Genomic DNA, 26682 nt, shown 5'->3' with positions numbered 1-26682 from the left:
AAGGTGATAAAAATTCAGTTTTAGATGTGTTGAGGTTCTGGCATAACTAGATGGAACTATATAGGCAGTTGGAAATACCAGTGTAACACTTCTGGCGCTACTTCCCAAACTACCGTTTGAATTAGCAACTTAGGTTCCCCAGAAAGTGTCACTGGGGGTTTGTACAACCTCCAATATAGTATGTCCCCCAATGATTATCAGCTAGATCTAATTAGCTTTTAGACAAAAAGCCTTTGTTTTTAACTAAAAGAATATAGCTGGGATAATTAGTACAAAAAATGCTCCCCAAAGTGTGGGGTATACTCTTCCACAATTACACAGAGTATTAATGGGGAAAGTGGGTTCAAGCTTAGAGAGCACATGGAGCAAAAAGATAACTAGATCCTGTTTACTAGAAATCCTTTTCTCCCTTTGGAGCGTTCTCATCATGAATATGTAGCTTTCTGGGCTCTGATGGTTGATGCCCTTGTAAAGTCTTCAAACATCCTTTTCTTGGTGTGACTAATTTGTCCTTGGCATGTATCTCAGCTGATGTCATCCATTGCTGCTCCAGAGACACCACTCCTAATCTTTTGAAGTTTACAAGGTTGTCCTCTGGAGGTGGGGGGAAAGGGGTGAAAGAAAAGGAGCAAGATTCCCACTACCCTTGGGGAAATTCCCCCAACCATCACTCCCTTGCCTGCTGCTAGAATTTTCCTATACGGTCTAGCATCATATGATTTCATGCAATGATCAAAGTACTTTACTCCTCCCAAATTCATTAAGAACATGTTAATAGTTAGTTTACACATTTGACTGACTAAATCAACACAGGTCTCTGGACCTTCTGTAATGACATTAATTTTTGTGTTAGAGGGTTTGGCTTGCTCCCCCTCCCCACTTCCACCAGCTTGGAGTTTCCAAAGAAGCACTGGGGGGTTGAGAAACAGATTTGGGAGTCATCTGAGTAGAGGTGTTAATTGAAACCATGGAAGTCGATGAGATCACCAAGGGAGAGAGTGTAAAAAGAGGAGAAGAAAAGCAGGCTTAGGATACAACTTTGGGGAACACCCACGTTTAAGGGGCCAGGGGAGTATGAGGAGCCAACAAAAAAGGCAGTGAAAGGTGAATATGTGTCAGTGAAGCTGAAGAAGCAAGGGCATCAAGGAAAAGGAGGCTATCCATCCCATCAAATGCCAGAAAGGTTATAAAAATGATGAAGAGAGAAAAAAATATTATTGGGCTTAAGAAATCTTTTCTTAGTGAAGTGTTGGGGTTGACACCTAAATTATACGAGACTGAGGAGTGACTATGTGATGAGTGAGTGGTGGCAGCAAGCAAAGAATACTCCTGGGGAATATTGGCAGTGAAGAAATCTGGTAGTGAAGCTTGCCAGAGAAGAGACGGTGGGGGGGTGGCAGAGTCAGAAGGCTTTGGGGGGATTTTGTTTGGTTTTTTAGCACAGCAAGTTTATAATTTGAAGGAAGGGAGTCATTTAAAGGGAGAAGCTAAAGTTGCATGACAAAGGGCATGAATTATGGGTCAAGTCATGGAAGAGATGAGAAGAAAGGGGATTAAGGATACAGGTGGACAGATTAATTTTACCCTAGAAAAGGGCCACCTCCGCTTCTGAGGCAGACGCTTCTTCATGCCCTCCGAAGTACCTGCCACAAGACTCAGTTCTATCTACTTATTCCCTCAGTTTACATATATTGTTCTCAAAACCTCATCACTCTCATTCTTGGGCATGTATTTAGCCAACTTGTTTGGATTTTTGCTTTCTCTACAAGAATCTTAGTTCTAGCCACCTTCTTGTTGGACCAAAGAAAGAAAGAGTGTGTAGAACCATAGCATTTTGGAGCTAGAAAAGTCCCAGGAAATTATCTAATACAATCCCTGAGCCTGTACCTACATCCTGACACTTTAAAATGAGGAAATTGAAACCAAGAAAGGTTAAGGGACAATTGCCCAGGGTCAAAAGTGACCCAGCAGGCCCAAGGTAGTCTGATTCCAAATCCAAAGGACTTTCCACTGTACTACACTGCCAAGCACAGTGTGTGTGTGTGTGTGTGTGTGTGTGTGTGTGTGTGTGTGTTTTATGTAGAAAAGAATGCTCAACATGTATTAAGTATATTGGATTGCTTAGTGTTTCAGGGAGGGGGGTGGGGAGGGAAAGAAGGATAGAATTTGGAATTCAAAGCTTTTTAAAAATGTTTTAAAATTGTTTTAATATGTAATTGGGGAAAAATAAAATAAATTTAAAAAGACAAAAGAATGCTCATCTCATTCACTCACCAGAGAAGGCAAGATGTTAAAACAAATAAACAACCCACTCACACCCAAACCATAAAGTTCCTCATCTTATGTAGAAACTTGCTTATGAAGGTTCTCAGGATACTACACTTCGCCCCCTGAGATGATCTCCACTTCACACTTGGATTCCCCATGTCATTCCAAGTGACCTGGACAAATTATGTATCCTACCAAGAAGAGAGCTAGGTTTTCCAAGTGAAATGTATCCTCTTGTCCCTTACTCTGTTTGACTGTAGGCAGACACTAGAAATTCTGTATGCCTCGATTTCATGCAAAGGTGGCAGAGAGAGGCCTTTGGCTCCAAGCATCAGCTTGGGCTGCATTTATCTGAATAGATACGGCTTTCGTTGAGTTGTGACTATGAAAATTGTGATGCAAATCTCTGCCATAGATCTGTTTCATTAAGTGAAGGTGCACAAGGCAAGGCTTTCTTGCTTGATCCAGAAGTGAGTTTTATTGTTTTCATTCTGAACACATGGTTTACATCAAGAGACTAGCTTGTGGTTGGAGGAGGGGGGTCGAGGGGGGACTCAAAAGGTTATTCAACTCATGAAGATCTTAACAACCTCTTCAAAGTTTCAACTCTCAGAGAGGATTAGCAATTTCATCCCACTCAGCATAAAATTTCTCTGCCTACATTATCTATGTGCCAAAGAGGGTGCTTATCAGGCTGGCTTGTTGTTCAGGAGCAGAAAGGAGAGAAACCAAGTTGGACCACAGTGATTTGGTTCAAAACCAAATTTCTCTGTTTCGATTTAAGCTCTTGTTTGCTTGAGCCATTCAGGGATGTTGATCAATATGCAAAGAGCAATTTATAGAGATCTGAGTTGGCTAATCTGGCTGGGTGTTTGGAGGAACATTTTGAGACCACAGTAATGGCTATGTGTCATTTTTAAATATCTCCCTCAGCCCCTCAAGCAAAGACTAACTCTGGACTTCTATGAATCTGTAATAATAACAGCTAAAATTTCTATAGCACTTTATGGTTACAAAGTGTTTTCTTTACAACCACCCATTGAGGAAGGTTATGTACTATTAGATCTTTAATTTTTACAAACAAGGAAACAGAGGTACATAGAGGTTAAAGGGGTGTGTGTGTGTGTGTGTGTGTGTGTGTGTAGTGTAGCGTTGGTAGCTATCTCTAAGTATCTGAAGGACTGTTAAATGAATTTGTTTAGCTGGCCTGAAAGAATTAAACTAGGAGTGATGGCTGGAAGTTGAAAGAAGCTCATTTAGGCTTGAGGTGAGGAAAAACTTTTAAAGCTAAATGAAAGCAAAACTGGCTGTTTCTGGAGGTACCTGGTCCCCCTCATTGGGAGTCATAAAGCAAAACTGAATTATAAGGTACAATGTTGAATTGTAGGGTATGTTGTTGATACCTGTTATTCAGGTACCAGTTGGACCAGAAAGGTCTCGCCCCACCCCCACTGTCTCTCCCTGAGATTCTGTCCTCTGAATTGAACCTAAGTCTCCTGACCTAGAGTCCAATGTTCTCTTTGCTGAATCACACTGTCTCCCCAAAAGACCAGCCCCTTATTTTTTTTCTCCCTCAAAGAAATATGCTGCTTTCAGATGGAAGGACTGAGGAACCTTGTAATCCTAAACAAGTGCATGTTTGGGTCAAGTCAACGAGGACTTATTAAGTACCTACTGTGTGCTCAACACTAGAGTAGAAATTATGAGTCTTCATTCAACTCAGAATTTCAGTGAGAAATGGTCATTGGACCCCTACTTGAATGACTCCAGTAACAGGGGATGGAGTTCATGAGACAGCCCCCTGTCAGCTCAGACAACTCCAACAACAACACGTAACACTTGTGTAGTGTTTTAAAGTTGGCATAGCACTCGACATATGTTCTATTCTTTTATCCTCATGACCACCCTGGGAGGTAAGGTGCTATCATTATCCCCATTTTACAGATGGGGAAACTGAGGCTGAGAAAGGTTAAGATTTAAGGTTAAAATAGTTTTAACATGTAATTGGGGGTAAATATATTAAAAAAGGAGAAAATGCTCAGCTTGTTCACTCACCCAGAGAAGGCAAGATGTTAAAACAAATGAACAACTCACCCACACCCAAACCATAAGGTTCCTCCTCACCCTATTTAGACACTTGCTTATGAAGCTTCTCAGGGTACTACACTTTGCCCCCTGAGATGATCTCCACTTTATAGTTGGATGCCCCATGTTATTCCAGGTAACCTGGACAAGTTATGTATCCTTTGAAGAAGACAGTTAGGCAATGTTCCTAACTACCTTTAGTGGGAGGGATCATGCAAAGCATAAAAAGGTGGAATTAGAGTCAGAGAGCTGAGTTCAAAGTCTAGCGCTGTCCCTAACTTCTGTGTGACTGTGGGTGAGTCACTTCTGAGGCAGATTCTTCATATCTAAAATGGTGATATTATTGTACCTACTAGATAAGGATATGTGTGTGTGTGTGTGTGTGTGTGTGTGTGTGTGTGACTTATTCAAGGTCATGCAGTTAGCAAGTATTTAAGGCTGTGAATCTGATCTTCCTGACTCCAAGTCCAGCTTTTTATCTAAGATGACACCTAAGTTTTAGAAGGTTATTTGTGACAATGAACCAAAATATGCCTCTCTATAATTCTCACCACTGGCCCCCACTTCTCTAACTACCCATAGAATGAACACAATTCCTTCTGTACATAAAAAACTCTTCACATGTTTGAAGAAAGTGATCTCATTTCCCCCCTCCAATTCCTTTTTTTCCTACCTCAGTGTCCTTAAGACCAATTTCTTAATCCCTCTCCCTATCCTGAGGTAGCACTCCTGCAAAAGAAGCTTGTGGCTTTGAGGTCACCTGGAGTAGAAGTAGAGGCTTGGCCGGTGGCCTCTGTACCCAGCACCCAGTTAGAAAAATGGATAACACTAACCTGTTGTCAGTGACTTCCGAGACAGCTCTGCTATGGGCTCCTAATTATTCTGAGTGATAAAGCCCAGAATCATTTGGCAATAATTAGCAGACTCAAGTAATTCTCCCTGACTTATCTGGGAATTTGGAACTTCCAACCTAAGTCATTCCTAGATTATCATAAATAAATCAGAATGTGCTAAGAAGAAAACTGCCTAATCTTTTTGATTTTAAAAATTAAAAATGTTTTATTGATGGTTTTTAAAAAAAAATGACAGTGATCTCCTACACCACATTCCTCCCCCACACCCTCTTATAACAGGAGCACAGTTAAACAAAACACACCTACACACTGATCACATCTGATGGCAAAGTGCCTCATCCCACACCTGTGGTCTACCTCCTTGTGGTGACCAGGGAGGGGGGCCTCCTCATAAGCTCCCTGGACGGGAGAGGTTGATACACTCGTCTGATTTCAATGTGTTTTTAGGGTTGTTTTCTTTTACAGCTTGGAGTCACTGCAGCAACAAAGTGTGGTTTGCAGGTGGCTCTTAACCCATGAGTCTGTTACATTCCCAAAGATCATTTGTAAATCCCTTGTTTAGAATACAGAGCTGATTTTCCCATAGAAATCATGCTTTACTACTGCTGCTAATAATAACTCATATTTCCACAGAGCTTTAAGCTTCGTGAATCACTTCCCTCATGACAATCTGGAGGGGGGTGGCATGGTAAAAGAAGATGAAGAGCCTGAGACCAGGAGAAGTGGGGTAAATTGGCCAGATACACAGCTATTGTGTCTGAACTGAGGAGTGAAGCTCATTGACATCCCGTCCCATGCCCTTTCCAACACAAAGCCCTATTTCTCAAAACAAAAATCTCACTCTTAGATAGCTTTGAAGTTCCCAAATGCTTCCACCCTCCCTTTGTCTCTCTGGCTGTCTTTCTTTCTCTTCTTTTTCTCTCTGTCTCTCTCTCCCACACACACACACACCCTTATGCAGTAGACAAAATAATATCACCATTTTAGATATGAAGAATCTGCCTCAGAAGTGACTCACCCACAGTCATACAAGTAGTTAGGGACAGAGCTGGATTAGAATCCTATCCCTGGTTAGCACATTTTGATTCAATGTCACAAATAACCTTCTAAAACTTAGGTGTCATCTTAGATAAAAAGCTGGACTTGGAATCAGGAAGATCAGATTCAAAGCCTGTCTTAGATACTTGCTAACTGTGTGACCTTGGATAAGTCACACTCACTCACACACACACACACACACACACCCCCTTATCCAGTAGATAAAATCATATCACCATTTTAGATATGAAGAATCTGCCTCAAAAGTGACTCACCCACAGTCACACAAGTAGTTAGGGACAGGGTTAAGATTCAAACCCAGCTCTCTGACTCTAATTCCACCTTTTTATGCTATGCATGATACCTCCCACTAAAGGTGGTTAGAAATGGTAGTGTTTTAGAAAATATTTTATATACATCACCTCTTATTTGATGATCCAAACAACCCAATGAACGAGGTTGTATAAAGAACTATTACATCCAATCTATATTGGAAGAAAATGGAGATTTATATGGATCAAATGACTTACTCAGGTAAACTCATCCTCCCTCCTTAAACAGGAAGGTTATGTTTCAACTCTTTCCCTTCACTGTGTTTTCAGAACAGCCTGGCATCTTAGAATGACTGTGATAGAGGCAAGCTCGGTTTCATTCGTTTATGGCAATGCTAGGATGCCTCAGGAGAAATGCTTTTAGGAGAGTGTAGCTGTGTACAGATAAAATGGGCAGAAGGTGGAGGGAGTATCACTTCCTAATCTCACTCGAGTAATTTGTATTCTCATGTAGCAAAATATGGGATCCAATGCTTTGAACCTGAGCCCTATGATGAAATGAACTGAACGATTTCCCCCAAAAGGGATGTTGTAAGGTTGTGGAGGTTGCAACATCCCCTGGAGGGAAAGTCTAGCTCGCTGCTCAGTTTTCTCTTCTGTGAAATGGGGGGAGGCAAAGAGGAGGAGGGAGATTAGACTAGTCTGTTCCAGAGCTATTAATTTTGGATTTAGGTACATAGCTAATAATGACAATACAACAGAGACCTAAATACCAATTTCAGTGCTTGGGTACTTCACTAAACATGTGATCAGACCAAGCAGCAGGAAATAAGGCCTCTGATCAATCTTTTGAACCAAATTCATTTGGTGGAAGGCAGAGGGGGAATACTATGAGATACGGGGTGCTATTTGGGGAGAGACTTGGGAATACCGAGCTGGGGGATGACAGACATACTCAGAAACTGGACCCCTTGAGCAAAGACTCCCCCTGATGCTGGGGAGGCCTCTGCCCTGAGTCCGGGGAAGAGGACTAATTTGGTAAGGCAGGCCAAACTCACCAGAGGTATGGCCACTGATGGGAACTCCAGAGAGGGAAGAAGTGAATCATATGACAGTTTTTCTGTTTTAGCTAATCCTTCTTGTTTACTAGGTGTTAAGTGCAGTTGTTTCTATGTGGCCTAAGGAGTGAGTAGAAGTGCCCTTAGCATCTTGTACTTTTGTGCCCTGGGGAAAAGCTCAGTCTCCCTGACTTTCTGCAGTTATTGCTTCCCCCATTTCAACATCAGCCATGGGATCAGAGGATTGAGAGCTGGAAGAAGCCTTAGAGAATCTAACCCTCTCGTCTGTCATTTAAGGAAAAAGACATGCAGAGATATTATTAGAGTGAATCCTGGACAGTGTTTTTCTCTTTATCCAGGTTCCAAACTTTCCATAATTCATACCAGCATCCTGGCTCCAGTGAAAGGAAGGACTAACCCAAATGTAGTGGCAAGAACTCTGTTATTTGGAGTCAAAAGTCCTGGAAATACCATCTCTGTTATTTACTACCAAGGAAAGCCTGGCCAAGCTGACTTCTCTGGGCCTCAATTCCCTCATCCGTAAAATGAGAGGACTAGATTAGATGATCTCCAAGGTCATCCCCATTTCTAGATTCTGTGATTTTATATTCCCTTTAATTTCATAACCAGAGGAGGAAAAAAGAGGCTGAGAATCTCCTTTCCCCCTCAGAGCACCTAAGTCCACTCCTTTGTTTGGCCCAAGGAAATGCAGTTCCTACATTGCTGTCTGTTAAGAGATACTAGAATGGAAAAAGGAAAGACACACTGTCTCTCCTTAAAGCAAGCAGTGTTTTCATCTGCTCCTAAGGGTTGAGTAGAAATTTTTTAAACATTTTAGAGGTTATATGCTAAGCATTCCCCAGCCAAGTACAAACAAATCCCTGCCGATAGCAGAACTGGTCTTAAATAGGGTAGCAGCAAAGGAGGAACAGTAGAATCAGAGTTGGTAACCTTTGAGCTCGAGTCCTTCTGTAGACACCTAATAGCTGTGTGACCCTGGTCAAGTCATTTAACCTCTTTCAGCCTCAGTTTCCTCATCTGTAAAATGGGGATAATAATAACACCTATCTCTCTCAGGACTATTGTGAGGGTCAACCGAAAAAAATATGCAAAGTGCATTGGAAACTTTAAATCACATGCTAAATGCTAGCTATTATTATTATCATCATTATTATTCTATTGACATTTAGTGGGTTGTTGGGTTTTAGAGGCATGGAGGAAGTGAAACACCCATTCGCCTGGCTGTTGTTGAATATAGGCTGCTGCCCTAAAATCTGGAAGGCTTCAAGTAATAGGAATTATCTTTGCAGACATTAGCTCTGTGTTTTAAGTCCAGAGGTATGCTTCAAAGCCTTTCTGCATCAAACCCACTTGCCAACTGGCTGACTCTATCCCTGACCCATTGCTGCTCTTCATCATCATTTTGGAAAAGAATATAAGTTCTCTGAGGGCAAGGCATTTTCACATTTGTATCCCTAGGACTTACGGTAGTGCCTGGAGCATTAAGAGGTGTTTATGGACTAATTGTCCTGTCTCCCTGTAAGAGATCCAATTATAGCATCAACTCCTTGAAGGCAAGCATTTGGATATTCTGTGTGCTTGGAGACTAATGATGTATGTCTGATGTACATGGGCACATAGGTGCTTATCTAAAGTGGTTTTTTTAAAAGGTAAACTTTTCTTATTAGTGAAATGATGGGGTAACGTAAGATGCTCTCTTCCCATTCTAAACCCTTAGACTATAGGAAATAGCTCCCAAAACAGACAAAACAATAACCAAAACCAATCCTTAGTAATATGATCCTCTTTGAACATTGAAGGAAAAACCACCACACAAAAGTCAACCAAATAAAGTCTGAAATAAATGCACTCAACTTGGCATCTTCTGCTCTACCTGGCTTCAATTCCACGAAACAAGACACTCCTCCCAGAAGAAGCTTGTCACTTCTAAACTCCCTTCAAGCTGCTAACTCAAGCCTTGATTTACACCATCCCCCTCAGTCTCCTCTGTTTGGAGGGTTGGAGAGCAGACCACTGAATTCCTCCCAATGCCTTCCTTTCTAGAAGGCAGGACTTTGGGGCTCACTTCACTCTGCATCTGCTGCTCTGCCTGATTTCAATTCCACAGAACAAGAGGCCCCCGTGCTGGTTACCCCCTTATGATCTTCACCCTGTCCAGTCTCCTTTTTGTGTTGTCTTACCCTTTAGATTGTCAGTTCCTTATGGGCAGGAACTATCTTTTTCAAAAAAAAAATTAATAGTGTTCCCACTGCCTAGCACAGTATAAGCACTTAACAAATGTTTATTGGATCGAAAACAGACATGGCAAGTCAGGTACAACCAGACTGGCTTTCTAGCATGACCCATTAAATTATTTACATAGGGGACTAGACCCAGAGGGGCTGAGGAATGTTCAGCCTTGAGGCCACATGTGGCCCTCTAGGTCCTCAAATGTGGTCCTTTGACTGAATCAAACTTCACAGAACAAATTCCCTTAGTAAAATGACTTGTTCTGTAAAACTTGGACTCAGTCAAAAGGCTGCACCCAAGGACCTAGAAAGCCACAGGTGGCCTCAGGCTGCAGGTTCCCCACCCCTGAACCAGAATGTGGTGTGGAGAGGTACAAGAGACTTTGGTGTTTGAAGGCCTGAATTCTAATCCTGACAGTACTATTTACAAGGTGTGTGAACCAGACCAGTGATGTCATCACTGCAAGGAGCTCCTAGGGTGAGGAAACTCTAGCAATACACACCAGCAACTTTCCCAGAATTTACTTCAGCACAAATCGCTTAACTTTCTTGGGGCTCAGTTCCTTTCTGTGGGCAATGAGATTAAGAATGAAATCAACCAGTCTCCTTGTAGGGACCGAATGATATAATGCATGTGAAAGTGCTCTGAGAAACTGTAATGACTTCAATAATCGAAAGGCTGTAATAGTTGGGTCATTTTTCAGTTGTGTCTGACTCTTCACGACCAGTATCTGGGGTTTTCTTGGCGAAGATACTAGAGTAGTTTGCTATTTCTTTCTCCAGCTCATTTTACAGATGAAGAAACTGAGGCAAACAGGGTGAAGTGACTTGCCCAGGGTCACACAGCTCATAAGTATCTGAGGCCAGATTTGAACTCAGAAAGATGAGTTTTCCTGATTTCCTGCATGACCTCACTGCCCTCAAGTCAAAGGTACCATCATTATTACTGTGATTTTGCATACTTCCCACTGAACGATACGATAGCTTGACCTCAGAACTATTACTCAGCTCTCAAGTTCCCTCTCTTTCCTCACTTACCCGGTCACACACAGCTAACTCCAGCCGTCTTCATCTAATAATGAGGAAGAATTTCAACATTTCACTGGTTTCTGGAGATCCCAGGGATGAGCCAAGCAGGCTGTGATTTTGAAAAGCAACACCAGTCAGTCCCCTTTAGTCATTACATCTAGAGGGTACCAAGGATGCCTTGTCACTCTGCACATCCTGCTCAGCCCCTAGCTCCTCAAAAGCAAATGAACATGTTGGCATCACTAACCTCACGCTACTCCTGGGGCTTTGGGTCTGGGTCTGAGATCTGCCAACTGGGTCAGGAAATAAGTTTCCACCAGAATTGTTCCCAGAACCTTGCCTTCATTCTGAGTGCCCCTCCCTGCCCCAACTGAAAATAGACACGAGGACTGTGACTCTGGGTGAGGGAGGGGGCATGGAAAGACATTTCTTTGGCACTTTGATATGAGCTGGATTCAAGCCCATTTCACTGTGGAGAAATGCCAGGGCTCAAATGTATAAAGCTTCTTCTTTTTATGCAATATTGTGGTTTCCTGCCCAGGGATAAAACAACATACAGCTTGTCACTGCTCTGACCAAAAAAACACACTTACAATACGACATACAAAAAAGCCTTCCTAATTCTTTTAAAAAATAAATCTGTTAAAAGTGTATTTTTAAGAAGAGAAATGTTGAATCCGAGAGGCTATTCAGATTTTAGTGGGGTGCCTAACTTGTCTTCTCAGAGGGTCAGTTTGTTAATGATGACTTTAAGGAGGGGTGTAGTGAGGGATACCGACTGCCTAGGCAAAGCATTGGCCCGTACGACCCATGAAGTTACAATCCTATGGCCTAGCTTGAAATCCTAGCTCTCCTGCCCATTACCTGAGAGACCTTAGCAAGACTATTTCTCTTTTCTGGGCTTCAAGTTCCTCTTCCATAAAATGAGGGGTTTAAACTAGGTTGGGGAACACCTCATCCTTTTTTGTGTCATGGGTCCCTAATGGCAGCCTGGTGAAGCCAATGGAATCCTTCTCAGAATCATGTTATTAAATGAGCAAAATAAAATGCATAGGATGACAAAAGAAACCAAAGGCTAGTGAAAATAAAGGTACAATGTTTGTTTTATTTTCCCATGAAATTTTACAGACCCCTGGAAATCAATCGTCACATTAAGAATCTCTAGGCTAGATAATATCGAAGATTCTTTCAAACTATAAATCCTATGATTTAAAAAAAAATAAGACCTGCCTAGCCTTCAGGAATGAATAGAATTAAGGACAAAGGAAAGGATTCCCACTGGGCATGTCCATGTTCTGTTATGTATCCTAGAATGGGATAGTTCCTTACTTTCTCCTCCTTTCTAGGGGACAACAGGCGGGAACCAGGGTCAGATCAGCCTGGACCTGAATCCTATTTCTGATACGTGCTGGCTGTGTGACCTCGGGCAAGTCTGATCTCACTCAATTTTTGTTTCCTCATCTTGGATTTAATGGTTTCTACTTCTACTGATTTCTTTTGCAGCTCCATTTGGTGATCATAAGGGCCAAAGGAGTGACGCAGATAATGGAGGAAAGGATGATTATTGAAGCTCAGAAAAAAAGAGAAGATTCTTGAAGAAGAAGGGATTTCACTTGAGTCTTGACATCTTGGCAGAATTTGGAATCAGGTGACCTGGATTCTAGTCTTGTTTTCCAGTTATATCCAACTCTTTGTGACCCTATTTGGGGTTTTCTTGGCAAAGATCCTGAAGAGGTTTGCCATGGGCTTCTCCAGCTCATTTTACCGATGAAGAAACTGTGGCAAACAAAGATAAGTGACCTGCCCACGGTCACACAGCTAGAAAGTGGGTGAGGTGAGATTTAAACTCAGGGAGATGCATCTCCCTGACTCCAGGTCCAGCACTCTATCCCCTGCATCACCTAGCTGCCCATTAGCCTTAGACAAATTGCTTAACCTCTGTGGGCCTCAGTCTCATCATCTGTAAAAACGTGAAGGTTGAATTAGATGATCTTGAAGGTTTTTTGCAGGCCTAATATTCTATGACTGTGACTGCTAGCCCAGAATCATGGATTTGTCAGGAGAAGAGCCAGAAATAGAACCCAGTTCTTTGGACTCTCAAGTTTAGTGGCTTTTTCTTTTGTTTTTACATCATATCCATTATAAAGCCAAATGAAAGATCAGTTTAGCTGTACATCATTTGTGACATGCTTCAGGATGTTTATATCTGTATACCATGCACTCCCCCTCTTCCCCAATTGCTCTATAGGTCAACCACAATTTTAATCTTCTAATATCATCTTATTCAATGGCATGCATTTAGCATGACTGGGAGAATGCTGATACTGAAGAGACAGGCTTTCAAGGCATCTAGCAGCCTTTCCTTCATATCCACTCCATTGTGAGCCCCACTCATCATCCACCTGTTGTGCCTGAGATATAGTTGTGTAGTAAGTAGATGGGTATATGCAAATATGTTTTATGTATGATATATGTATGTATATCTGCACAAACTATATACTAATTCAGTGCACATTCCATTTAACTTCATGTCACAATCAAGGCAACATGTATTTCATCCATTTGGTTTTTCCTGTATGAATGTCTAAACTGAACAATCTCTTTGAAATAATTATGGATTTCATCGATGAAGCTTTTAAATATTCCAGAGTTCAATGCAATTAGCACAATGATGACATTGAAGAACTTTGCCAAAGACAAGGAATTCTTCTTCTGTTTGGCCTTCATGCAAATTATCCTCCCTAACATCAGACAAAGCCCTAGGTAAGATTATGTCTCCCTGTTTTAAACATATAATGCAGCACAAAAGATATGCATGGCTAGAAATGGAGGTTGAACAGTCACATATGAAGAATGATAGACAATAGAGGGCAACTATTGGGGCAGTGGGCAAGTTGGGCAGTGGATAGAGCACCATGTCTGGAGTGAGGAAGACTCATCTTCATGAGTTCAAATCCAGCCTCAGATAATTACTAGCTTGTATGGCCCCAGGCAAGTTACTTAACCTTGTTTGTCTCAGTTTCCTCATCTGTCAAGTGAACTGGAAAAGGAAATAGCAAAGCACAAATGGGGTCGTGAAGAGTCAGACACCACTGGAAAATAACAATAAGAAGGCCAAGTCCAAGTACTATCCATGTAGGACACTGGTATCTTTGCAAAATTAATAAAACCAGAGTAGTGGATCCAGGAAGGATTTATATAAGGGCACAGACAAAAATTACATACAGCAGGAAGTCAGAGAAGGTTGTAATCTGCCCTAGTGGAAGGAGTTCTCATACTGAGGAGATCAGAGATTCTTCTAACATCTAAGAAAGTACAGTAAAGTACAACCTAGAAAACTTTTGCTTCTGTAACATTTAAGAGACTTGCACAGAAACAGGCTTCAACATTCAATGCTGAGAAAATAAAATATTGACTTCAGACAACACAGACATAGATCCATCCTGATGTTTATCTGAGCAAAAGCCAACACCAGTTGACTATCTAGATAGTGGGATCTTTGGGGAGCAGGGGGAGGGGGCAAACAGATGAAAGTATTTCATAGCTCCACAAGTAAATATGGGGGTTCCAAAATCCAACCCCATTTGTCCATCTGGATTCTGGGCTAGGGCATAGGGGAAAAAAGACAACAGGGAAGAAATATTCTTTTAGAAACTGCTTGTTGTTAGTAAATAATAATAATGATGAAGATGGTAATAGTTAATGCTCATATAGTGCTTACTACGTGCCAGGTACTGTGCTAAGGACTTTATAATTGTTATGTCATTTGATTCTCACAATAACCCTAGAAGGTAGGTGCTATTATTAACTGCATTTTGCTAATGATTTGCCTGGGGTCACACAGCAACTAAGTGTCTAATATGGGATTTGGAGTCTTCCTGACTCCAAGTCCAGTGTTCTTAACCACTGCATAAAAGGGAACACCTCCAGATTTTGCAAATATAAAACTGTCATTCAAAGTCTGAGTAACAGGGACACAAGTTAGAACTGAAACATGGGCTGTGCAAAACCCACCTAATCTCAAAGTTGGAAGGGCTCTCTCCAACCAGTCTTTGCCTGAAGAAATCCACTGAGGCAGGGCCCTCAATACCTACCTGCCTCACATGGCAGCCCATTCCACCGTTGGACAGCTCTAATTGTGAACAATTTTTCTTACATCAAGATGACATCTACCCCTTTGTCACACGTTCCTGCTAGTTCTGTCCTTTGAGGCCATGCAGCAAGCAACCTCTTTAGTGTGAATCCTTCAAATACTTGAAGGCAGCTGTGGTTGTCCCCACTCTTCTCTTCTCTAGGGTAAACATCCTCAGTTCCTTTAATTATTTCTCAAATGGCATGATCTTAACACCAGTGACCAACCTGGCTGCCTTCTCCAGACCCTCTCCAGGGTTTATGTCTCCTTAAAATCTAGTGCTCAGAGCTGAAATCAACATCCCAGGCTTGGTCTAAGCAGACTAAAGTGAAGTAGAACAGTGTCCTTCCAAGGCCTGGACACTAAGCCTCACTTAATGTCAAATCTGGCTTTTCAGGTAACCAAATGACCAAGTTGAATAGAAATCTGAATAAACACAGTATGCTATTCTAAACCAGGCCTTGCTCTGTGATGCAAGAGGAGATGTTCATTTCATGTTTGTTGAATTGTAAAAACAAAGAAACAATAAACAAAAACAAGGAAACTACTAAGTAATGGTGAGCAAACAGGGCTAATCTTACCCAACAAGGGGATAGGGAGTAATTGTCAGACAGACCAGAATCCTGCCTCTGATATATAACGGAAAAGCAGAGTGAGATCTGTTATTATTATATTAATACTTGATCATAAATATTTCTGATTTATGGCTGAAATCTTTTCCATCACCAAATTATCATGCCGGCATTATCCTGACTTCTAGGACTCTTAATCACCTGCTGGACTTACAGGCTCCCAGATGAATTAATTACCAGGCTTGTGGAAGGCTTATAATATACCTTCCTAGATGTGTAAGCATGATGCCACTGACCCAGGAGAAAGGGGATGGAAGAGAACTGAGAAGGGACTGAAGGGAAACAGAAACTGGGATGTGAATGGAGAGAGAGTGAGAGAGAGAAGTTGTGCATAGAGGAAGATAGTAGGCCCAAATTGAGGAACCAACATAAAAGCAGGCTTGGAGGGCAGGAGAGAAAGGATTTACTCATCTTGAGAAGAATTGGCACAACATTAAAGGCCTCTAAAAAAAAGGCACGGGAATGTTCTCCTAACTGGTTCCATCCTGCCACAAACCCTGTTTCACAATGATTTCCTCAATCACTGTTAAGGAGTCAAGTGTGTCCAGACTGAGGTCAAGCTCTGCCATTTCTTGGAGCTGGCTCCAAATGGGATTTCCCGACAAAAGGCTTGACACCAGAAACTTCAAAGCAAGAGGTGCAGGTGGCAGAAAAGGTCAAATTGGTTTTCCCTCCATTTTCTTTCCTAGCAGGCACCTTCCATTACACATAAGTCAGTGTCTCAAAAACATTAATGGAAAAACCAACTAGGGGAAGTGCTCTTGTTTCTAGATTTGGGGTGGGGTTGGGAGGGAGGAAGGAGAGGCATCAACATTAGGAAGTGCGTTAGCTTTCTTTCCAACTGTGTGAAGGACAAACCCTGATTCAGAGTGATGATGAATAACCTTTATTTAACAACAGGCTGCCAGCTTGCACCACCCCCACAGGAAGAGTTATTAGAATGCTTTTGGTACACATTTGAGGTCAGGGAAGAATAAGCAGTGGAGAATCTCTGTGTTATCCTCATTCTGGGATTTTCCCTCTTTGGGAGCAAAACAATCTATTTTTTTTAAAAGGGATGTGGTACAATAACTTGATTTTTATTAACAAGGGAGTTAATAATTAAATTAATTTAACAATAAGTTAATTTCTTCAAAATCAGTAGCTAATTCTGAATCCCATATTATGTGAGTTACCTAATTCTTTGATCCAGGCCTGGAGAGTATCTTGATAAACTTACAGAGGGAAGCTCTCGTGGGTTTATGGAAAGACTAGGGAGGTATTTCTCACTCCTGGGTGCAAGCAACTTGGTACATTGCTTCTGTCCCCACTTCCCCCAGGTTCCTTAGGGGCATGGGTGGAAGCAATGGAAGCCAGAACTGTAATCCCAACCTGGACCATTCTCTCAGGGGTAGAATGACAGTGCTTTATGACCCCATACCTCACTGTTCTTCATGTCTCCCAAGAGTCTGGAGAGGGATGCTAAAGCCAGTTCTACACAGTAAGAAGTCAGCAAATCTCCCTCAGGCTGCAAGGTTAGAAATTACTTTGGAAGATAATACGTACACATATGCACATACACACACATGCACATACACATATGAATTTTTCCCAGACTTGTGATTTTTATCAGTGTAGGGAGCTCCAGAAACTTCCTCTACAGCACAGATCAGTACCTGCACCAATTTATAGTCTCAAAGAACTGCCTGGGGCCCTGAAAGGTTAATTTGAGTTACCCTGAGGGGTGACTTGACCAAGGGCATACTGCCAGTACATCAGAGGCAGGATTTGAACCCAGATCTCCATGATACTGAGGCAGTAGGCCACCCAAACAAGAATGTAGATAGTGAAGAGTAAGGTCCTTATACTCACAGTTAGGAATGTGATGGATGATGAGCCAGTAAAAGAAAGAAGTTAGAAAGTAGGAGGAAAACCAGGAGGAAGTGGGATCACAAAAGCCCAGAGAGTATCCATATTTGAGCTATATAAAAATCCTATGAGTTAAGTACCTGAGATACTACTATTTCCACTTTCCAGATGAGGAACTGAGGCTCTGAGAAGTTAGGTGAGTTGCCCATGGCCACACAGTGAGTAAATACCAGAGGATTTAGGACTATGTGTTTCTGACTTCAATTTATCCTTTTTGCCACTCTGCCTCTCAAATATCAAAGGAAACAGCTAAGATTTCTCTCCTTTGCACTCAGGAAATATGAACTGGTGTGGCATTTGGGGGGAAGAAAAAAAAGTCTTAAACTACCCTATGTAGACAGTGTGCCTATTAACACACACAGTGCTCCAGGATCTTTGCATAGTACTCCATTTACACTGACTTACAGGCTGTTTGGAGGGTGTGCTTTAGTGTGGACTCTGATAGAACAGTACCAGCTATACTTAAGGTATTTTCCTTAGAATCTAGATTTGAAAAAAATTTAGTTCAAAGCATCATAGCTTAGATAGTCCTGAATCCAAGAGAGCTAGATTAGTGGATGTCAGTGACCAGGAGTCAATTGACTTCTTGGCCTATTAAAAATGATTTTCCGGAGGGAGTGGGAAGAATATTACTGTCTCCAGTGGAGATTCCAAACAGACATTTTCTAACTTTGTCTTAAAACCTTTTTTTTTTTAATTTTAAAGACATAGTGAAAACAAAAGAAAGCAGATAGACATTCCAATTGGCACATGCGTAGCTCTAGGAAAATCTAAAAGAATGAGTAGAAGGAGGCTTTCAGTATGTTGGGCAGCTTCCTCCACTGGACGCAAAAAGGCAAATCAGAACCAAGCCCTCATCATTCAATATGAAAGGTGGAGTTTTGATCTGTCAGTTAAATCATAAATAATAATTTCTATTCCTATAGTACTTTTCGGTTTGCAATGGACTTTGCTCACAACAACCCTAAGGATAGGCATTGCAAATATTATCCTTATTTTATAGTTGAGACAACTGAGGCTTCAAGAGTTAATCTCTGACTTACTTATGACCACACACTTAGTCAATGCCTTAAGTGTAATTTTTGGAAGACTCAGTAGTTTAATTTTTATATAATAATTTTCATTTTTATTATTTTGTACTTAACAAATACCAATACCACTTGCCCCCGCCTCTGTCTCAGAAATCCACCCCCGCAACCTCATAAATTAAAAACAAAAACAAAAAGCCTGTCTTGAGCCAAATAAGCATATTCTAACAAAACAAATCCCCATATTGGCCAGATCCAAAAATGAATGTCATTCTGCATTACCAATGTATCAACGTTCTATTAGGAGGAGATAACTTGCTTCTTCATGAGTCCTCTGGATTTATGGCTGGTCATTGTAATGATCTATGTTCTTTAGTCTCTGGAAGTTGTTTTCCAATATAATGGTGTAATCACTGGGTATCTTGTTCTGGTTCTGCTCACTTCACTCTGTATCAGATCAAAAAATCTTCCCATGTTTCTCTGAATGCATCTTTTTCATCATTTCTTATTGCATAAGAATATTCCATTACATTGCCTACCATAATTTGTTCAACCATTTCCAAACTCGTAGGTACCTCCTTATTCTCCAATTCTTTGCTACAGCCAAAAGCAAATCTATAAATATCTTTTTTTTCATATGAGTCTTACATGTCTTCCTATCTGCAACACCACATTTCCTCTCAAAGAACCAAAGCACCACTACTGAACTATACCTTCCCATCCTGTGAATATATCATAATCACTTAGAAACATTAGGGAATTATTAACATAACTAGAAACAAATAGAGAGATAGTGAAATGTTATTAATTTTACTATCACAAAATTGCCCCATGGAATACAGGCAGTCATGGTACTGGAAAGTTTGGACGTCAGGACTGTGTCGTTACATGCTAACCTCAGGTAATCACAAATGGTGCTAGGCACAAGGGCAATGCATGCCTGGGCACTGGTGGGGGATTGTGTTGAGCAGCTGCAAACGTGTGTCTTCCCTAAGAATGTTCAGTCATGTAAATCAGAATTTTGCTTTGGGACCAGAAGAGGCTGATGCCTCAGCTGCCACCAAAGCAAAGAGGTCTTATTAACTAAGAAGGACTGCCACTCCCTCCCTTTCCCTGGTCTGCCTATCCACTCCCCAGGCAGCCATAATGCTAAAATAGTAACAATCAGAGCCGCCTGCCAGTCAGCGCACTGTTGATCTCTGGCCAAGACAAGAGGGAACCCTCTCTCACCAGCCCTCCCCCATCCCTTAAAAAATCCACAGAGGAACATTTTTCAGGAGGCTCTGGGAGAGAAATAGCTATTCCATAAAGATTTCATTTGTTGGAGTCTATCCATGTCTCCATATTGTCATAAAAATTCAATAGGAAACTTTTAAAAAAAAGGAGGCATAATTAAAAGAAATGGGAACAGCTCCAGCAGAGGTTGAAGATTAAAGACTGAAAGGCCTAGGACAGGCTATGAAATTTATGAGCTACCAAAGAAATAAAAACACACAACGCAAAAAACGTACAGCTGCTTTAGGTAAGACATGACTGTTCAGTCCAAAGTAGACCCAGTCTCTGAAGACCAGGTAGACAGGAAAATATGGGCCTCCATAAAGAGGCTTTTTGAACCATCAGCTACAAGCCTGAAACCTTCGATATCAAGTTTATATGTGTTAAAGGGAGACACGGTGGCTTAAAGGGAGAAACGTAGAAGATAAAACTGCAGTCAGCAGTAAAGCAGACCTCTCTAGGAGGAGCAATGCTAAGACAAGGGGCCAGGGGAAATCATAGCTTTGGAGGAAATAATTCTCTCCTTGTTTGTGTAAGATAACGGGAAGGCCAATTGGGCTTTACCCATAAAGAAAGCGTAGAATTTACAGCTGGTAGGATTCTTAATGCTCATCTAGTTCAACCCAATCATTTTACAGATGAGGAAACTGAGTCCCAGAGAGAGGAAGTTATTAGTCTAAGTTCATCCAGATAGTGGCAGAGTTGAAACTACAACTAGAACTCAAGTCTCCTGACTTGCAGGCCAGAACTCTATTATTATCCAAAGAGTCTAAAATTCAGGTGGCATAACTTAAAAAGATGAGTGAAAGAAAAGAAAAACAAGCAAACAAAAAAACCCACACAACAACAACAACAAACTATGGAGCCCACTATTCTTAATGGAAAATTTCTTCCAGATCAAGGGGCAGAAAAATTTAAAATCAAAATGTCTTTACAATTTATAAAGGCTTTTTTTCTTATTGTGGTTTACTTTGTTTTATGGATCTGGATCCAGGAGTTTCCTAATTATTCATGATGATAATAATAATAGCTACCATTTTTATATCACTTTAAGGTATACAATGGGCTTTACAAATAGTCTCTCATTTCATTCCCACAGCAACCCTATGAGGTAGGTCCTACTATTACCGACATTTCACAGATGATGAAACTCGGGGAGAAATAAAATGACTTGCCCAGAATCATACAGCTGGTAAGTATCTGAGGCAGGATTTGAGGTCTTCCTGACTCCAGGTTTAGTGCTCTATCCACTGTCACCTAGCTTCCTCTAAGTCTGAATAGTCACTAGATTTGAGTGGGAAACTGCCATTTGACTTTCCCCTTTAGGAAAAGTCTCTAATCTCAAACTTCAGACAGGTATTAACCAGCTTCTAGTGCTAGTTTAGATCTGAAGAATGAAGAATTGTTGGTCCAATGAGTGACAAGCAACCACATTGCTACAACGTGCTTAATGCCGTATTAAGTGCTCTAAGAAATAGACGAGTACAATTCACAATCCCTGCCTTCAAGAAGTTTACTCTCTAGTTGAGGACGTAAAACCAAAATTGACTCTTCTCTTGATATCTTGTCACAGTAGACTCAGCTTTTACTCTCGTATTTGGTTACAAGCTTCATAATTGATCGAATGCCAGGATTTGGCAACAGGAAAACCTGCATTCATAAGGTCTTTGGGGCTAGCTATGTGATCCTGGATAAGTCACTTAGCCTGCCTAAGTTTCAAAAGCTTTATAAGATTATAAATCACAGGCCGTGAAATGTACATCCTGGATGATTTGATGGACAAAAGGTCTCTACTGTAAATGTCAGAGACTGACCAGAAAGTGGTAGATAAAATTGGAGAAACTAACCCCGTCAGTAACAACCACAGATTTTGGGGTTGAGGACAACCAAAACCACGTTTAACTAAGATTACTTCTAAACTATATCAACGACCAGGGAGAAAAAGTTCAGCTCATAGAGGTGGCAATGCCTCCCAGAAAGGTCAAGTTTACTAGAGGACATCAGAATGTGCAGAGAAAGATAAAGGGAAACAAAGACATTGGGTCTGCAGAGTAGAGCTAAGTGCGGTGAGATTATGAGTTGAGTCAAATATAGCATGATACCAAAAGAAAATGACTCAGTTGACCAAAATAGATGAAGGGAAAAACCAGAACTTAAGGTAGCATACTTAGGTCAGCATATTGATAAAACTACATGGGAAATGTGAGAATGCGTCATTGCTCAGATAAGGCATCAAGCAACAGATCAGAGGGTTCTGTGGGCTCCTTTTAGCTAGTTTTACCCATGCAAGTGTCATAAGTAGCCATGAAATGAGAGACAATTATTTGCTATGTGCAAAACAAGGTGCTTCCAACTGCCAAGTGCTATAGGAATTCAGAGGGAGATCACTGAGGAGTGGAGCCAGCAGGAAGGCTTCTCGGAAGAGGGAGAACTTTAGTAAAGTCTTAGTATTTAGCAAGGGAGAGGATTTTTAACAAGTGTTTATATTAATTTCCCTTCCCCAAATAGGAAAACATGCCAAGTGGCTGTTTCTACTTCTACCCTTCACCAACCATCATCATGGTACAGGACAAACTATATTGGATTTAAAGTCAAAGAACTGAGGTTCAAATACTTCCTTTTATACTTACAGAGGTATAACCTTTCCTCATGTGTAAAATGTTCCTTCAAGCACAAAATTTATGATCCTAGGTTTCCTCTAAGTGAGACTGAGGAAACGCAGCCTTTATGTCATCTAGGCAAAGGCACAGTATAATATCCAAAGGTTAGATAGCATTGGGATTGGGACCCATGCCCAAGTATATATCAATATTGCTCATGAGCCCCATCTGTAGAGAGTCACCATTTCAAGTGCTGTTGAAAATGGGCACTTCTAGAGCAGGGCAGAGCAGATAGCACCCAATAGTACTCAACCTAGCACACACAGCTATGGCATAAAGGGAATATTCTACCTGCAGAATGTCAAAAGTCAGAAACCAAATTTGCTTGAGATATGCCTGAATTCTTCAATGCAAAATGATCATTTTAAATATCTGTATTATTTCCAGTTTTTCATTTTATCTTCAATTTGAATAAATACATGTCAATTAAGCACTATGCTAAAGATAAATAAAATAAGCCTTGCTCTCTGCTTTCAGGGAGTTTATGATCTGGTATGTGTATATGTGTATGTGTGTGTGTGTGTGGGTGTGTGTAGATATAAAAAAGAACATATTAAGTATATCAATGAGATACAGCAAGTATGATGAGAAAATTAGGAGAGATTATTTCTGGTTGGATTGAGAAGGTATAATTAAGGAGACTTTTCATAGAGGAGAGTGTGGAATAGGACTTTTCAATGGGTGGAGATGAGAAGGTTGGGGGAATAAATGAGGGCACATTCCAAGAACAGGGAATATTTGAGCAAAGGTGTGGAGGCAGGAAAGGACAGATGCAGAATTCAAGGGTTGTTCCTGGGAGCTGAGATGTATACGTTATTTTGCCCCCTTACCAAGTGATTTCCTCATAATAACCATGTGAGGTAGACAGTATAGTTATTACTATTCCCTTTGTCCAGATATGGAAACAAGGATTAAAGTGGTTAGGTGATTGACCCAAGGTCACATAGCTAGGAATTGGTGGAACCAGGACTTGACTCAAGTCTTGTTTCTCCCCTAGCTATAAGCTATATATATATATATATATATATATATATATATATATATATACACATATATATAAGCTATTTATTTTTTCCACCATAGAAGCTGCATAATATACAAGACTCGCAAGCATGCAAAAGGCCCAAGGAACAATTACAAGAAGCATAAATTATCTCAAATAGCCCATTCTACCCTCCCACCCAGCCACCAAAGTAAAAAAAACCCATAAAACCCACAAAATTTCGTGGACCAATTGAACAAATGTTTCACATTCACTTGAAATTTGTACATGAGTTTCTTTATGAATTCACATCTTCTAAGCCCAGGGCTACTGTTCTTTCCTCCACACGTCTATTTTTAATTTCAGGGGAAAAAATTTAAAGGCAGAAAAACTGTTCCAATCAAGATGTGAGATAACAGAGGAAAAATGGATTTGGAATCCAATGACCTTGAATCTGAGTTTTGTCATATGTAATCCTGATCGTATCTCTAAACTTGTTATTTAATCTCCTCAATATCCTTACCTGTAAAATGACTGGATTGGACTAGATCACCTCTTAACATCTTTTCCAACTCTATAGCTACAATCCTATGATAATCTATCAAAAATATCCATTTCTTGATGAGTAGGATGATTTCAGAAAACTATGTAAAGACTTACATGAACTGAGGCAGAGTGAAATGAGCAGAACCAGGAGACCATCGTACACAGTAATAGCAACATTGTACAATGAGCAACTGTGAAAGACTTAGCTGTTTTCAGCAATACAATGATCCAAGACAATCCAAAGGATTCATGATGAAAAATGCCTTCCACCTTTAGCAAAAGAACTGATAGCATCTGAATACAGATTGAAGCATACTTTTTTCTTTCCTTCCTTCTTCCTTCCTTCTCCTTTCTTTCATCATTTCTTTCCCTTCCTTCCTTTCTTTCTTTTCAGATTTTCTTCCACAAAATGACTGATATGGAAATGTTTTGCATGATTGCACATGTATAACCTATATCAGATTGTTTATTATCTGGGAGGGGGGACGGGGTGAAGAGGAAGAAAAGAGGAATAGAATTTGGAACTCAAAAAAAAAACAAATGTTAAAAATTGTTTTTATATGTAATCAGGGAAAAAAAATATTATTTTAAAAATATCCACTTCTACTAAAGAAAAAATTTTAAAGGAGAAATGTGAATTTCATATCTGCTTCTAAAAGTGACTGTTCCAAGCTTGAGAAACAGTCTACTAAAAGGGATAGGGGGCTTGACTTGAAATCAAGAAGCCACAGATTCAGATCCCACTACCTGTGAGATCCTTGGCAGGTCATTTAACTACTCTGCACTACAGTTTCATCCTTTATAAAATGAAGTAAATTTTGATATCATATAGCCCAACTTCTTAGTTTTAAAGAGGAAGAAACTGAAGCCCAATAAAGGTAAAGTGACTTGTTCAAGGTCACATGCCTACCATGATACCATATTGGGCATCTGCTCAAGAGCAAAGTTCCAGGGCTACTGTTTCACTGCATAATCATCACTACCACATAATTGTCACAACCTGTTTTTTTTCAGTCCAAAAATTGGTTTGCAACCTTTCATCACATAGTCATCACATGGTATAATTCTATTCATCTGTTCATTGCAACCCTTAAAAAGTAAACACAGCAACGATATATTCACCAGCGGCATGTAGATACACATTTATCTCTCTTGCATTGTGAGCCTAGAATTCTCAGCACACATTCATTGTCAGTATTCAATTTTAATGCATGTTCACAAGTATTCCGTGCATCATAATCTTGCACCAAAGACAGTTTAGTAATAAATGATTCTTAAGTAATACCAGCACAATTTTTTTTAAAAAAACCTTCACTAATGGTGCACCCCACCTTTCTGCAAAAAAAATTGGCATAAAATCTGTGACAATTATGCAGTGAAATATGGTATTTCCTCCATAAAACTTTTCTGATTATCATACAAATAAGTTTCCCCTCTCTTTGAATTTCCCAAATGACTGTAGTCTGTGGCGGATTGCCATATACTTCCTTATGTATTTCCTAAGAAATGTTCTTAGTTTCCTGGATTACCATAAATTTGCAATCTACTAGTGATATTTTAATATAATTTGTGTTTGAAGAACTAGTGGTCTTATATTTAGAACATAATAATAAATTATAAACTCTTTGAGGATAGGAACCATGTTATACACCTAGGTGTCTTATACTGTGGATTGGGAGGGGGGTGCGGTGAGTGGATATTTTGTAGTGCTTAACGGGTTCAGTTGAAAGCAAATGGAAGAGAGTTACCATTACCTCTGGTCCTGAGTCTCTTTTCACAGGATAAATAGGTGAGGCTGGTATCAGGGCGTACAGGGGCAAAGACCTGAGATTTGGGAACTTTGGCCCCCTCCAATGCCTAACTCTCCACTGTGTGACTTGAGCAGAATCATCTCCCTTTTTTTGGCTCTGGTTTGTTGTCTTACCAAGAGTGCCACCAATGATCTCTGCCTCTCATTCTCTGGGAATATGAGAGTGAAAGTCTGCAATGAATTTGAGGCTCTTGGAAAGGAGATAAGCTCTCTTTAAATACAAGGTATGATTAGTACTGACCCCACCAGACTCTCTTTAACTTATCAAGCCTCATAAGATTGTAATCTCTAAGGTGAAATGACTCAGTGTTCATATGCAAATGCATGGACAACTTGGAAAGCTACACAACATACACAAAGGACAGAAAGCTTAAAATTTCCAGTTATTAAAAACCTATCTGTGTTCTACTGAAGCAATGAGGCAGTTCGATGAAAAGTAACTGTGGTTTCAGAAAAGTAACACAGAATGAGGAAGCTGACATTTTCTGGGAAAAAAAAAACATACTCAAATAAACCCATATTGAGTTCTGTTGTGGGAAACATCCACTGTTCAGTGCCTGTGTGTAATAGACATCAGTGAAGAAAGCCTTTGCAAGTTTCACTCTGCTCCAGTCACAAGTGGTAGGTATGTCAATGTTCAGCTGGTTTGTATTGAAAAATCTAATGGGCAGGTTGATGAGAACCTATACAGAGTCACAGAAGGTCAAAACTGGAAGAGCCCTCAGAGGAGCTCTAGACCAACCTCCAGAAAGGAGTTTTCACTGGTTGGCAGCAAAGCTGGGAGTGTATTCCTGGCCCTTCACTCCATCCAGTTCAACTCACTATTTGTGTGATGGTAGTTCCTTAACCTCTCTAG

This window comes from Trichosurus vulpecula, chromosome 3 (genome assembly GCF_011100635.1).
Source record: "Trichosurus vulpecula isolate mTriVul1 chromosome 3, mTriVul1.pri, whole genome shotgun sequence".
Taxonomy (NCBI): Eukaryota; Metazoa; Chordata; class Mammalia; order Diprotodontia; family Phalangeridae; genus Trichosurus; species Trichosurus vulpecula.
Note: the sequence above shows the minus strand (reverse complement) of the source record.